This window comes from Bos javanicus, chromosome 2 (genome assembly GCF_032452875.1).
Source record: "Bos javanicus breed banteng chromosome 2, ARS-OSU_banteng_1.0, whole genome shotgun sequence".
In the NCBI taxonomy this organism is placed as follows: Eukaryota; Metazoa; Chordata; class Mammalia; order Artiodactyla; family Bovidae; genus Bos; species Bos javanicus.
In genome coordinates, this window is record NC_083869.1 from 47,034,935 (window position 1) to 47,050,038 (window position 15,104).

Here is a 15,104-nt window from a genome sequence, read left to right on the forward strand (position 1 = left end):
CAGATATATATATATATATATATAAACCTCTTTATATTTTTTAAATTGGAGTATAATTGCTTTGCAGTGTTGCATTAGTTTCTCCTGTACAACATCGTCAATCATCCATGTGTATAGATATATCCCCTTCCTCTTGAGCCTCTCCCTCCCCACTCCTCCAACCCCACCCCTCTAGGCCATCACAGAGCACTGAGATGAGCCCCCTGTGCTATACAGCAGCTTCCCACTAGCTGTCTATTTTATACTTGGCAGTATATATATGTCAATGCTACTCTCTCCAATAGGCATTCTTGAATGCCTACTATGCACTATATGAGGAGCTAGAAATAAAAATTAAGTAAGACAGGGTCCATGCCCTAAAGTTTGAATACAGTGATGAAGACAGTTTATGCACAAATGGCAAACAGGTGAAGGTTGCTATAGATACAGTGGATTGGCAGTGTTACTAACTCTGCTCCATTTACTTTTATAAAATGATTTCTAGTGATCCCTGAAGTTTGTTGTAGGTAGGGAAGTGTATTATTTATGCTGAAATCTTGTAGGGAGGCTCCTAGAAATAAGCAAGTCTGCAAGGAACAAATCTACATGTGTTCAGTTTGGTTCAACAGAAGAAATGTCTAGAGAAAAAACATTTTTTTCTTACCAAGAGAAAAAGAAGCATGCTGGCTGTGACTTTCCACAGGTATCACCAGAATAAATGAATGGGGGTGGACACACTGAGACCTGTGGTCTGACGGGGAGCATGTTGAGGCTCTGTGTCCACATTCTGAACTAGGAACTTGGTAGCCTAGCACTCTGTTTTCCAGCAAGCTTCAGAGCCCTCATGTCCTCATTCTCAGTTCAGAAACTTCACCCTTCCAACAAAGTTCAATTCTCCCAGAAGCATAAAGTACACTAGATATGACAAGCTTGGAAAAATCAAGTTTTACTGATTACCAGTTTACTCATTGCAAATGAAATGTCCAGTGTAGGAAGAGGTACCCAGTATGTCCCTGTCCTCCAAGGTGAGTTTGTCACAACAGGTTTAGCTTATTTTCCTGAAGGCACTTGAGATACCTTTTAGAAATGGTATATTTCTGTATGATTCAAAATAAAATAATTTTTACTTACATGAAGTATTTGCCATCACCTTACTGAGCACCAAGAGCCCTGACTCTTACAATGGACATAATATAAGAACCTGTTTCCTATTTTGACTTGAAAAAGTTGGATGCAAATTCATGTGGACTGCTAAAATGTGTCACCAGCTGAAGCCAGCAAAGGGCTCTTTTGCTGTTTCAGACTGAAGCAGTCTCCTCAGTGAAATGTGGTGTAGCCTTAGAGTCTGGGAGGCAGCCTCACTTACTGACACTTTCTCCCTGTCCGTTGTGAGCATCCACAGAGTTTTTTAACGTTTTTTTGTTGTTTTGTTTTACTTTCATATATCATGTATATGCGGAATCTTAAAAAAATAATACAAACTTACTTATAGAATAGAAACAGAGTTGCAGATATCAAAGACAAACTTTCGGCTACCCCTGGGGAAATGAGCAGGGGAGGGATAGTTAGGAGTCTGGGAATGGTAAAGAACCTGCCTACCAATATGGGAAACAAAATGAGGTGCGGGTTCAATCCCTGGGCCGGGAAGATCCCCTGGATCAGGAAATGGCAACCCACTCCAGTACTCTTGCTTGGAGAAGGCCATGGACAGAGGAGCCTGGCGGGCTACAGTCCGTAGGGTCAGAGAGTCAGACACGACCGAAATGACAGTGCAGCACATATATAGGATGGGTAACTAACCAGGACCTACTGTACGATGCAGGGAACCATAATAACATGACAGAATTTTACAAGCTGTAGTGATGACTATCAGACTCATTACAACTGGTCCAAGAACTGAGTTCTACCTTGAGTTCATTTTCAAGAGAGTATCTCACCCAAACAACTTATTCAACCCTGCTTCTAAGGTCTCCCACATCCATTTTTAGATCCTTAGAATTTCAATCTTGCTTTGGGAAGATGCCAGAAATTCAAATAACCGTCTGATAATTAAATGACCACTATTGCCAGCACATCCGAAATAGTAGGTTCTTGGGAAATACCAGAGATCAAAATTCTATTAAATCCATATGAAGTACCTGCTGTGTTGTCAGCACTGTGATGACCACTACAGAGTCGAAATGGAGTTATACTTTACATTTAAGAAAAGTCTTTGACCTAAAGAACTATTGGGACTAGATATCACACATGAAATGACTACAGTGAGAACAGGGCAGAGATGATTAATAATTATCAAAAGTGCTTTAGGGTACAGTAAGTGATAATAGAATACATTCACATACAATAGTTCTTTTGATTTTGATGACCACATGGTGAGGTAGGCAAGGGAGATACTGCATTATTAACCTCATTTTATAGAGGAGGAAACTGTGAGGCCCAGGGTAGCCAAGGGCACCTTGCAAATAAGTGTCAGAGTTCCAGGGTAGTAGTATTAGCACTGCCTCTCTGTTCTGTAATCTTGGTGCCACATCATGCTGCTTCTTTGCTAAGTACCACTGAAGAGAAAGGAGCATGGAAGGACGTGAAAGGGGAGCTGAAAAGGGTACTGGTAGGCAAAGGAAGGATATGGGGTCTTCATGGAGAAAGAAAAAGAGAGAAATAGGCAAAGAACATGACCATGGGCTTGAAGGCAGAGAACTGGGAGGGAACAACTTACTGAAAGGAGATGTATATTAGAAGGAAGTAGGAAATACAGATTGATAGGAAAACTAAATGATCATGGAATTTGCAGAAAGTTGAAATCAGGAGTTGAGTTTTCATCTTTCTAGCAAAGAGGCTATTTTTTTGGAAGGAGACAATATAGAGGTTAAGAAAGGGGACATGGTGTTACAGCAGCAGGCAGGTTAGAAAAGTGGATGGTAGGGAGGCAAACAGTCTGAGTTTCTGCAATTCAGGAGCGGGGGAGTGGGGGGAGGAATGACCTGGCATAGTTCTAAAATGTTGAGGTAGACATGCTTTACAGAATTCATCACCCAATTCATTTGCACGTCACTAACAACAGCAAAGCTAAAAATACTCCAGTTACAAGAACAGGGCATATAAAAGAAGGATGACTGGTGCTTAGAAATTTATGATGGATTAAGTCATTTTAGGTTGGTTGACATAAAGCTTATAAAATACGCTGTCTCAAGCATTTAGGATTGACAAAGGTAAAATTACCTGCATTTTTAGGCTTTCGTTTGACTTCCTGCATTCAGCCAGGCTGTTATCAGCTGAACTGATTACAAGCTGTTGTAGCTCCAACAGATGAAGGGATTTGAATAGGGTGGGAGGTACCCTGCATCCCTCACCTACACTCAACTGAGAATAGGTCTGATTTTATAAAATTGCTTTTATTTGGATATTTCACAAAATGGGTAAGGAGTTCCATGGCTTAAAACAACTGAATAGCCATTGATTCAGTCCAATCCTAGCCACAAACAGATGAGGAAGACAGGACAGAGAGATGCAGGGCCTGGCCCAAGGTCACAGGCAAGTGAGGCCACTTGAGGGGCATTTGTAACTATTAATACTTTAAACTAGGAACTGAAAAGGCTCCACAGCAAAAGGAGACAATCAACAAAGTGAAAAGGCAACCTACTGAACAGGAGAAAATATTTGTAAAGCAATATCTGATAAGGCATGAAGATCCAAAATATATAAGGAACTCATACAACTCAACAGCAAAAATAATAATGATAATAATAATAATCCAATTTTAAATGGACAAATGACCTGAAGAGATACTTTCCAAAGAAGACATACAGATAGCCAACAGGTACATTTGTTGTTGTTCAATCGCTCAGTTGTGTCCGACTCTTTGTGACCCCATGGACTGCCGCATGCCAGGCCTCCCTGTCTTTCAACATTTCCTGGAGTTTGCTCAAATTCATGTCCATTGAGTCAGTGACGCTATCCAACCACCTCGTCCTCTGTTGTACATGAAAGGTGCTAAACCACTAGGGGCTTCCCAGGTGGCACTAGTGGTAAAGAATCTGGCTGCCAATGCAGGAGATGCAAGAGACGTGGGTTTGATCCCTGGGTCAAGAAAACCCCTTGGAGGAGTAAATGGCAACCCACTCCAGTATTCTTGTCTGGAAAATCCCATGGACAGAGGAGCCTGGTGGGCTACAGTCCATGGGGGTCGCAAAGAGTTGGACAAGACTGAGTGACTGAGCACAAACATCACTAGTCCTCAGGGAAAGGCAAATCAAAATCACAATGAGATATCACCTCACACCTGTTAGAATGGTTAGCAATGAAAAACACAAGAGATGACAATTCTTGGGGAGAACGTAGAGAAAAAGGAACTCTGTCCACTGTTGGTGGGATAGTAAAGATGCAGCTCCTATGGAAAACAGTATGGAGCTCCCATATGATCTAGCAATCTTACCTCTGGGTATATATTCAAAGGAAATGAAATCAGTATTTCTAAGAGATATCTGTACCCCTATGTTCAATGCACCATTATTCATAATAGCCAAGATATGAAACCAATCTAAGTCCATCAACCAATGAATGAATTCTTTTCAAATGTAGTATACATATTTGGGATTCATATATAAGGAATATTATTCAGACATTAAAAAAAAGAAGAAGAAAATCCTGCCATTTGTGACAACATGGATGAGCCTGGAAGGCCATATGCTAAGTGAAATAAGCCAAAGAAAGAAAGACAACTAGTGTATCACTATCATTTAAAAGTTGAATTTAAAAGTCAAAATCATAAACTAGAGAGTAGAGTGATGGTTGCTAGGGGCTGGGGGTAGAGGGAGTGGGAGGTTCTAGTCAAAGGACACAAACTTTCAGTTATAAGATGAATAAGTTCTGGGGTCTAATGGTCAGCACAGTGATTTGTTGTTGTTGTTAATACTACTGTGTTGCATACTTGACATTAGCTAAGACAGCGAATTTTAAGAAGTGTTTTCACCATTAGAAATGGTCACTATGTAAGGTGATGGAGGTGTTAATTAACTTAATTGTGGTAATCATTTCACAATATATATGAATATGCATGTCAAATCACCATGCTATATACCTTAACACAATTTTGTCAATTTCACCTCAATAAAGCCAGGGGTGGCTGGTGGGGGCACTGGGCAACCGAGAACTCAGAAAGCAAAAACCATTTAATGTACTTTGAAGACCCAGGCCAGGGTCCCCCAGCCCTTTACTGTGCCTGTGGCCTAAGCCAGTGCCCTACCCCGACCCACACAGGTGGCAGGGACCGTGACGGGGCTACAGCCCCTGCACACGCTCAGCAGGCTGGCCTCAGAACAGTGGGACTGATGCCTGCTCGAGCTTCTTCCCACATTAAGCCTCTCAGGGAACTTCTAATAAGGCAAGAGTCTAGTTAATACTTTTCTCTGACTCGTTCATATTTCAACACTTGGTTATTTCTTTTCCTCACTATAGTCTTTTTGGAGACTAAGGCAAAAAGACAGAACAAAACAAAACAAAACCCCACCTTACGAAGAGAAATGTCTGTGCCCTGGGGAAGATAAAGGAGTGCTGCAGGTTTGAGATTCTTGCTGTTACCAAAGAATTATGACCCAGAAGCACAGAGTCATTAAATCTGCTGGTTTTACTTGTGTAACAGCACATAACGTACCTGAGACTGCATCACCCGCTGAATCAGGAAGTTTAGGGAGAAAAGCCCAGCAGAGTCCCTAGTAAATCTGTCTTTTTGCATTCCAGTCATAAAAAAAGCATTCTCCTCACTTCTTCACACAGGGCCTACCGTCACCTTAGCCGTGTTTATCGAGATGGACAAAGTGTCTTTGCTGAAAGTAGACATTTCTCCTCTTTGACAGCAAACACTGATTAAATATACCCAGAGAAAAGTTCGGGAGACCAGAACACACCTTTTTGCCAGTTACTAAGGGACAGACTTTCAGCTCTGGTATTTCCTCTCCTTACTGTCAAGAAAAATAAGCAAAGGTGGTAGAATTTTACAGACAATTTCTACTGAAGATATAGCTCTTTCCATTTTAACTAAGGTTGAAAGATTTCTTACCAGTTTTGTGGATTATCTCATCTAATTAAAAAAGCTCCTAAACTATCAATGCTCCTAACTGTAAATTTGGGAAAATTGGAGTTTATACAGATGATATACAAACCAACAGTGCAAGCTGAGTTCGCCCCTGGCAGGACTGGAAGGGACCATTTCGGGATGAAGGATTCTGAGGGGACTGTGACTTTGCCTGCAATGACATTAGTGGCAAGACACATTTCCAAAAGGGCCTGTAAGTTATGGATTAATGACAGCCCTCTGTGAACTGATTAACTCCTTCATATTCAGAATGCCCAGTTTACCAAGTGACAAATCAAAATTACTTTTCCAGCATTCACCAACACTGCAAACAGAACTGTATCCCACTTAGCAATCTGGGGAAAATATGATGTCTGCAGCCTGTCTGCTGATATGAGCAGTAGAGCCTGTTTTTTAATCACCCCTGTCAGAAATATAAAAATCTCCTTAAAATAGGTTAACCAGCTCTTTGGGCTTCCAAGCAATTCACCAACACAAAACCGCCTGATTTTACAATAGTGATTGGCACTGTCAGCTAGCTGCTGGGTTATTGAGATGGCTCAACTTGGTTTGAGTAGTAAAATATCTCATGTTGCCTTTGCAAGTCATCTGCATAACTGCAGAGCTTTCTAATCCCCTGGAAGAACCATAATTATGCCAGGAGAAGTTGAGGCTCTCTGATCCCCTGTCTGGTAACTGTATGCACAAACCTCCCTTTCAATTATTCCTGAACGAATAGCACTCAAGCATCATTGTGGGACAGGAAAGTGGACTTCCCGGCATGCACTTCTCTCTCCTGCCTGCCACTAGTCCGTGGTTCTGAGATCACAGAGCATGGCTGGGACTCTCTTTCCTTGGCCCCACACGTGGGTATTTACAAATTAGCTAATGAAGGAGCTATGGTTTTTCCAGTAGCCATGTATGGATGTGAGAGTTGGACCATAAAGAAGGCTGAGTGCCAAATAATTGATGCTTTTGAGCTGTTGTGTTAGAGAATACTCTTGAGAGTCCTTTGGACTGCAAGGAGATCAAGCTAATCAATCCTAAAGGAAATCAATCCTGAAGATTCATTAGAAGGACTGATGCTGAAGCGCCAATACTTTGGCCACCTGATGCAAAGAGCCGACTCATTAGAAAAGACCCTGATGCTGGGAAAGATCGAAGGCAGAAGGAGAAGGGGACAACAGAGGATGAGATGGTTGGATGGCATCATTGACTCAACCGACATGAGTTTGAGCAAGCTCTGGGAGATGGTGAAGGACAGGGAAGCCTGGCATGCTGCCATCCATGGGGTTGCAAAGAGTCAGACACAACTGAGCGTCTGAACAACGACAACAAATGAAGGAACAATAAATAATCTCCTGACCACTGCAGTAGGCAGGCAAGAAGGCAAACTGATAGATGTACACTTTTATTCTTGAGCTTGATAATGTCCACTGTACCAAGCTCTAAGAGGTTGCCTTTCATCCTGTTGGAGAAGATGTAAAGCATGCTTTGTGCAGACTGGCCTGGCCTTTGGCAGATTTATTGACAAGACCTACTGGCTTGAGCAAGTGCAGGGATACACCATGTGTTGAGAAAGAAAATGAATACCTTCAACAGGCTTTCAGGACCTCAAAAAACAGCTGTTTGGCTTAGAAGATCTTATCTACAATGCATTATTATCAGGAGGAAAACATGAAAGGCATTTCTCAAGTTTAAAGGGAAAAAAAAATCTGAAAAGCAAGCTGAGTCAGCTGCCAATGTGTCTGAAGTTGTTGGAAATGCAGAGGTCTTTAATTTTGACAGACTCTGCTGCTATGAGTCGGACTCGACTGAGCGACTTCACTTTCACTTTTCACTTTCACACAATGGAGAAGGCAATGGCAACCCACTCCAGTGTTCTTGCCTGGAGAATCCCAGGGACGGCAGAGCCTGGTGGGCTGCCATCTCTGGGGTCGCACAGAGTCGGACACGACTGAAGCGACTTAGCAGCAACAGCAGCAGCAGCTCTGTGAGCAGGGCACAGCTTCTGCATAGTTTCAGTCACTTCTGTTGTCTGTCATAGGCTAGAGGACAAGCCCATGAGCTTCCCTGATGGTTCAGTGGTAAAGAATCTGCCTGCCAATGCAGGAGATGCAGGTTCCATCCCTGGGCTGGCAAGATCCCCTGGAGGAGGAAATGGCAACCCACTCCAGTATTCTTGCCTGGAGAATCCCATGGACAGAGGAGCCTGGTGGGCTATAGTCCATGGGGTCTCTAAAGAGTCAGACACAACTTAACCGTTAAAGAACAAAAGGATAGCACATACAGCTTGCACTATTTGGTCTTTCAGGGGGTTGGGAGAGGGCAGAATGGTAGAAAACTGAGTTAATTTTATACTGACCTCTAGGTCACAGCAGTGACAAGATGCTGTCATTACAATATCTTACAATTTTTATAAAGCTCTAGATACATATTAAAAAGCAGAGACATTACTTTGCCAACAAAGGTCCGTCTAGTCAAGGCTATGGTTTTTCTAGTGGTCATGTATGGATGTGAGAGTTGCACTGTGAAGAAAGCTGAGTGCTGAAGAATTGATGCTTTTGAACTGTGGTGTTGGAGAAGACTCTTGAGAGTCCCTTGGACTGCAAGGAGATCCAACCAGTCCATCCTAAAGGAGATCAGTCCTGGGTGTTCATTGGAAGGACTGATGCTAAAGCTGAAACTCCAGTACTTTGGCCACCTCATGTGAAGAGTTGACTCATTGGAAAAGACTCTGATGCTGGGAGGGATTGGGGGTAGGAGGAAAAGGGGGCGACAGAGGATGAGATGGCTGGATGGCATCACCGACTGGATGGACATGAGTTTGGGTAAACTCCAGGAGTTAGTGATGGACATAGAGGCCTGGTGTACTGAGATTCATGGGGTCGCAGAGTCAGACACAACTGAGTGACTGAACTGAACTGAACTGACATTACTGGATGGCAATAAAGAACAAGTCATTGTCTATATGTCACATTCTATATAAAAAGCTGCACTGGAAGCCCAGTTGTTTCTCAGCCTGAGTACTTATATCTCCAACCCCCAGAAGAACACAAGTTTTTCTCAAGGTTTGGTGTACTGGATTTAATTGGAGTCAGTGAAACCTTATTTAGATCCTGAACTTGGTCTGATCATCACTGTCAGAAATTGATTAACTTGAGCCAATCGCTAAACTTCTTCAAGTCTCAGTTTCCTTATCTATAAATCAGGATGGTAAACTTTCAATTTCAAAACTGTTGTTGTTCAGTCGCTAAGTCATGTCCAACTATTTGTGACCCCATGGACTGTAACACACCAGGCTTCTTTGCCCTTTACTATCTCCTGGAGTCTGCTTAAACTCATGTCCATTGAGTCGGTGATGCCATCCAGCCATCTTATCTTCTGTGACCCCCTTCTCCTGCCCTCAATCTTTCCCAGCACCAGGGTCTTTCCCAGTGAGTCAGCTCTTCGCATCAGGTAGCCAAAGTATTGGAGCTTCAGCTTCAACATCAGTCCTTCCAAAGAATATTCAGGGTTGATATCCTAAAGGATGGACTGGTTGGATCTCCTTGCAGTCCAAGAGACTTTCAAAAGTCTTCTCAAGCACCACAGTTCAAAAGCATCAATTCATTGGTGCTAGCATGGTAAGAAGTAATTAAGAAAGTGAGAATTCGGTGAATTAACTATTACGTATGTTTCACAATGCCTGGCATACAGTAAGTGCTCAATAAATGTTAGTTCCCTTTTTAGGTTAACTTTCAATTGTGGCAAAGGAACAGGGCCAGGGAGCGGAAGAAGCTGACACCGTGTGAGCTTTATTCTTGTTCAGGTGGCAGATTTAGCTGAATCACTCTCAGTCCTGAAAGCAGGCTCTGAGGACTGCCTGCTGGAGTAGCTTGTTGCAGGCAAGTAACATAGTGCTTGACAGGTGTGACATTTCTTCACAGAACATTAGCCATCTCTCCCAACCTCCTGCAGAACTCACTGCAAAGCTTCCTGGTATTGACTCTCAAAATGTCCACCCTCTCAGCCAAAACACGATACATGAGATGTTTCATGGCCCTTAGTCATTTACATCCATTTTCCATATAAAATGAATGAGACAGACGGTAAAGAGGCATCCCTGTGGCTCAGATGGTAAAGAATCTGCCTGTAATGCAGGAGACCCAGGTTTGATCCCTGGGTTGGGAAGATCCCCTCGAAAAGGGAATGGCAAGCCACTTCAATATTCTTGCCTGGAAAATTCCATGGTCAGAGTAGCCTGGCAGACTACAGTACAAGGGGTCGAAAAGAGTCTGGACACACCTGAACGAATAACACATCACACTTCCATATAAGCAGCAGCACTGTGCATGTGTGCACACCAGGTCACTTCAGTCGTATCCGATTCTGTGACTTTATGGACTGCAGCCTGCCAGGCTCCTCTGTCCATGAGATTCTCCAGGTAAGAATACTGGAGTGGGTTGCCATGCCCTCCTCCAGGGGATCTTCCCCACCCAGGGATCGAACCCACGTCTACATTGCCCTGTACATCTCCTGCATTGGCAGGAGGATTCTTTACCACTAGTGCCATACTGGCTCCCAAAGAAACAAGGTGAAGGGGAGTAAGAGACAGGAGGAAATGGCCAGATGGAAGAACAGCTAAGGCGCCCAACTATAACAAACATCTCTTTCCTGCCAGGATGCTAAAAGCAGGTTTCCAGCCAGCTTTGCAAATTACTATCTTAGCCAACTGGCTGCATGTTTGATGGAAACATAGGGCCAACGTGGAAAAACACAAGTTCTTCAGCAAATGAGGAATGGTCGGAAATGCGTTTGAAGAAAACACCGTTGTGGTGTTCCAGGTTTATTCTCTCTGTGCAGCATGAACTGAATTTATTCAGCTCCCATGCTTGGGGGCCGTTCTCTAACTACCAATTCCACCTGCAATCTAAGACACTGGGCTGTACAAATGGTTCCTCGATCTCCACAGGTAATCAGTGAAACACCATTTTTCATGCTCTAGAAAATGCAAACACAGCTGAATTTATCCACTTCACATCTTCCCGAACAATTCAACAACAGATGAAGGGAGATGAGACATTTCAAAGTGAAGTTGGTTGGATGTCCTAGGGCATGAGGATAGTGGATATGTGGATGGCTCACTAGTTACTGGCTTAAAACAGAGGCACTACCTAATTTTAAAGTTTGTCAGACATAAATCCTATATGGTTGCATGTGACAACTTTTAGGGTCGTAACACCACTGCTTTCCACAGTATCTATGGGGGACTTGTCATGCTGGGATGTAGGCAGCTACCAGATAGGTCCTGTCAACTGCCTGTAGTCACCTGATTATACTAAATGCCCCAAATCCCAAACATCAGACTTTGTTTAGAAATCTGTGAGTCAAATAGTTAAGGAAAAGACAAAAACAAAACAAAACAGCAGTTAACATGACCAAGTGCAAGCCACAGGTCTGAGAATCTGGAGGTCATGTTGTCAGGCAGAAAGTCCTGGGCAGGCCAGGGTCTGGAATCTAGGCACAAGCCACTTATCCTTGAAGACTATTCCTTTCATTGAATGGCTTCTATCCTTCCCAAAACTAACCATTAATTCCTTATTCTGCAAGGCCCAAATAATTGCATTTGTCCATGATCTTTTGGATAAACCTTTAGTAGGTGTTATTTACTATACTGTGTTTATAAAACTCCATCTTTATTATATAAGTAACATAAATACCCATGTGCATATATGTATATTATCAACAGAGTATTATAGTTATATGTCTCTTTCCTTCACTAGACTATCATCTTTTTAAAGGCAAGAACTACGTCACATATACTGAGTGTGACAAGAACTGAGTCACATATACTAGACACTGAAGTTTCACAAATAAACTTCTCTGAATTTGAATAAACAAAGGTGCAGATTAGTAAACAGTTGGTTTGTGAGCAAATAGAGAAGAAAGAAGTGATTAGTAAGGTCTAGGATGGGTAAAGTAATGTAAAATATAGCCAAACCAATCTCTCCTTTTGTAATATACTTCAGTTCAGTTCAGTCGCTCAGTCATGTCCGACTCTTTGCAACCCCATGAATCGCAGCACACCAGGCCTTCCTGTCATCACCAACTCCCGCAGTTCACTCAAACTCACGTCCATCGAGTCGGTGATGCCATCCAGCCATCTCATCCTCTGTCGCCCCCTTTTCCTCCTGCCCCCAATCCCTCCCAGCATCAGACTCTTTTCCAATGAGTCAGCTCTTTGCATGAGGTAGCCAAAGTACTGGAGTTTCGGCTTTAGCATCACTCCTTTCAAAGAACACCCAGGGCTGATCTCCCTTAGAATGGACTGGTTGGATCTCCTTGCAGTCCAAGGGACTCTCAAGAGTCTTCTCCAACACCACAGTTCAAAAGCATCAATTCTTCGGCACTCAGCTTTCTTCACAGTCCAACTCTCACATCCACACATGGCCACTGGAAAAACCATAGCCTTGACTAGATAGATCTTTGTTGGCAAAGCAATGTCTCTGCTTTTCAATATGCTATCTAGGTTGGTCATAACTTTCCTTTCAAGGAGTAAGCGTCTTTTAATTTCATGGCTGAAGTCACCATATGCAGTGATTCCACACATGACCTGGATTTGGCAACTCAATACATAAAATTCTTTATCCTTATGGGAACAACAGCAAATCATGAGCTGCCAAATTATGTTTTTTTAATAGACAAACGAGTGGCTCAGATGGTAAAGAATCTGCCTGCAATGCAAGAGACCCAGGTTCAATCCCTGGGTTGGGAAGATCCCCTGGAGAAGGGAGTGCCAACCCACTCCAGGATTCTTGTCTGAAGAATTCCACAGACAGAGGAGCCTGGTGACCTATAGTCCATGTGGTTGTAAAGAGTTGGACATGACTGAGTGACTAACACTTTCACTTTCACCCCAAACATTCTCGTAATACTACAGAATTCTGTCTTTATTTATGCTGTTTTAATACTTCTATCAGCTACTTGAATGAAGATAAGATTTCCTATGAAACCTACCGAGGGCAGAAAGCCAGGAAAGACAGCTACTGTTTCATGACAGAAAAAATTCTTGACAGATTATATCATGAAGCTGAAATCTACATGATACTAAATATAAAGTTATATATTTTGGTTTAGATTATCAACAGCATAGGCAGAGAATAACCATGACCTTACTAGACAAATTAATTTATATGAATTTTATAGTAACTAAAAACACAATGTCATTCAATATATACATATGTACCCACACATACACATCATATACACACATGATTTTTTATACAAATATAGATAGATAATATATATGTGTGTGAATATATATATAAATATAAAGACTCACAATTTTACATATTTAGTTGTTGTTTAGTCGCTAAATCATATTCAATGCTTTTGGTAACACTGAGCCACCTGGGGAAGCTCTATATACATAGTGTTGCTGTTTTCATTCCTATCCCAAAGATGGGCAACGTGAAGATGTTCAAACTACCACAACCATGCTCATTTCACATGCTAGCATGGTAATGCTCAAAATCCTTCAAGTTAGGCTTCAACAGTATGTGAAGTGATAACTTCCAGATGTACAAGCTGTTGAGAAAAGGCAGAGGAACCAGGGATCAAATTGCCAACATATTGGATCATAGAAAAAGTAAGAGAATTCCAGAAAAACATCTGCTTCATGAGCAAATGCTTTGAGCAAATTCCAGGAAATAATGGAAGATAATGGAAGCCATTGACTGTGTGGGTCATCATAAACAGTGGAAAATTCTGAAAGAGATGGGCATACCAGACCACCTGACCTGACTCTTGAGAAACCTATATGCAGGTCAGGAAGCAACAGTTCGAACTGGACATGGAACAACAGACTGGTTCCAAATAGGAAAAGGAGTACGTCAAGGCTATATATTGTCACCCTGCTTATTTAACTTATATGCAGAGTATATCATGAGAAACGCTGGGCTGGAGGAAGCACAAGCTGGAATCAAGATTGCTGGGAGAAATATCAACTACCTCAGATATGCAGATGACACCACCCTTATGGCAGAAAGTGAAGAAGAACTAAAGAGCCTCTTGATGAAAGTGAAAGAGGAGAGTGAAAAAGTTGGCTTAAAGCTCAACATTCAGACAACAAAGATCATGGCATCCGGTCCCATCACTTCATGGGAAATAGATGGGGAAACAGTGGAAACAGTGTCAGACTTTATTTTTGGGGGTTCCAAAATCACTGCAGATGGTGACTGCAGCCATGAAATTAAAAGATGCTTGCTCCTTGGAAGGAAAGTTATGACCAACCTAGATAGCATATTCAAAAGCAGAGACATTACTTTGTAAGGAGGCATACAAAAAATGAGGCAGAAATAAGCAAAACAGGGCAAAGAGCCAAAAAAAAAAAAAAAAAAGCCTATGTGAGCTATAACACAGGAAGTTTAGGGTGAAGACATATAATTCTGAGTGGAGAAGGTAATCACAATGTTGTGGGTTCTCGCACAGATCATTGGTTTTTATCGTAGATCCTGGGAAAGAAACCACAGAGCAAATTGCAGTAGTATTTCCCTCTTAAACCAGCACAGCCACTTCTTCACCACCAAAGGCTCCAACAGCCCCATAGTGGAGAACAGCACTGAAAATATATATTTTTCTTATTCAAAACCTCTCCCTGCCATCTACATATTTCAGCAAACACGTGGCCTTGTGTCCCCCTTTCCTTAACCCCCTCCCTCCACCACACATAACAACAGCCTGGGGATATAGGACCAAAAAAATCCTCAGACTGAAAAAAAATTTTTTTTCACATAAAGAATGAAAAAAACAGAATTCCTATCCCTTGTGTTATAAAAACTGAAAGGTAAGGGAAATTTTATAGACCCAGAAAGTGATGAAATGAAGAGAAAGACATCAAGTCTACCCAAAAGGTGATAAAATATTTTATTTGTTTTTTGGTTGTGAAAAAGAAAATAAATCATTAAAATGACTATCAGAATGGCTCCAGGATAAGGGCATTGAATAAGAGTTGGCTATAAATGTTGGAGAGAGTAATAAAAGAGTTGGTTTTGTTTCCTTAGCATTTGTCTGG

The 15,104-nt window shown here is 42.0% G+C and overlaps 1 protein-coding gene across 3 annotated transcripts in view; it reads right to left on the reverse strand.

Moving 5' to 3' along the window:
* Positions 1–15,104, reverse strand: part of LYPD6B (LY6/PLAUR domain containing 6B) — a 238,239-nt gene that overhangs the window by 45,550 nt on the left and 177,585 nt on the right. The window lies entirely within an intron of this gene.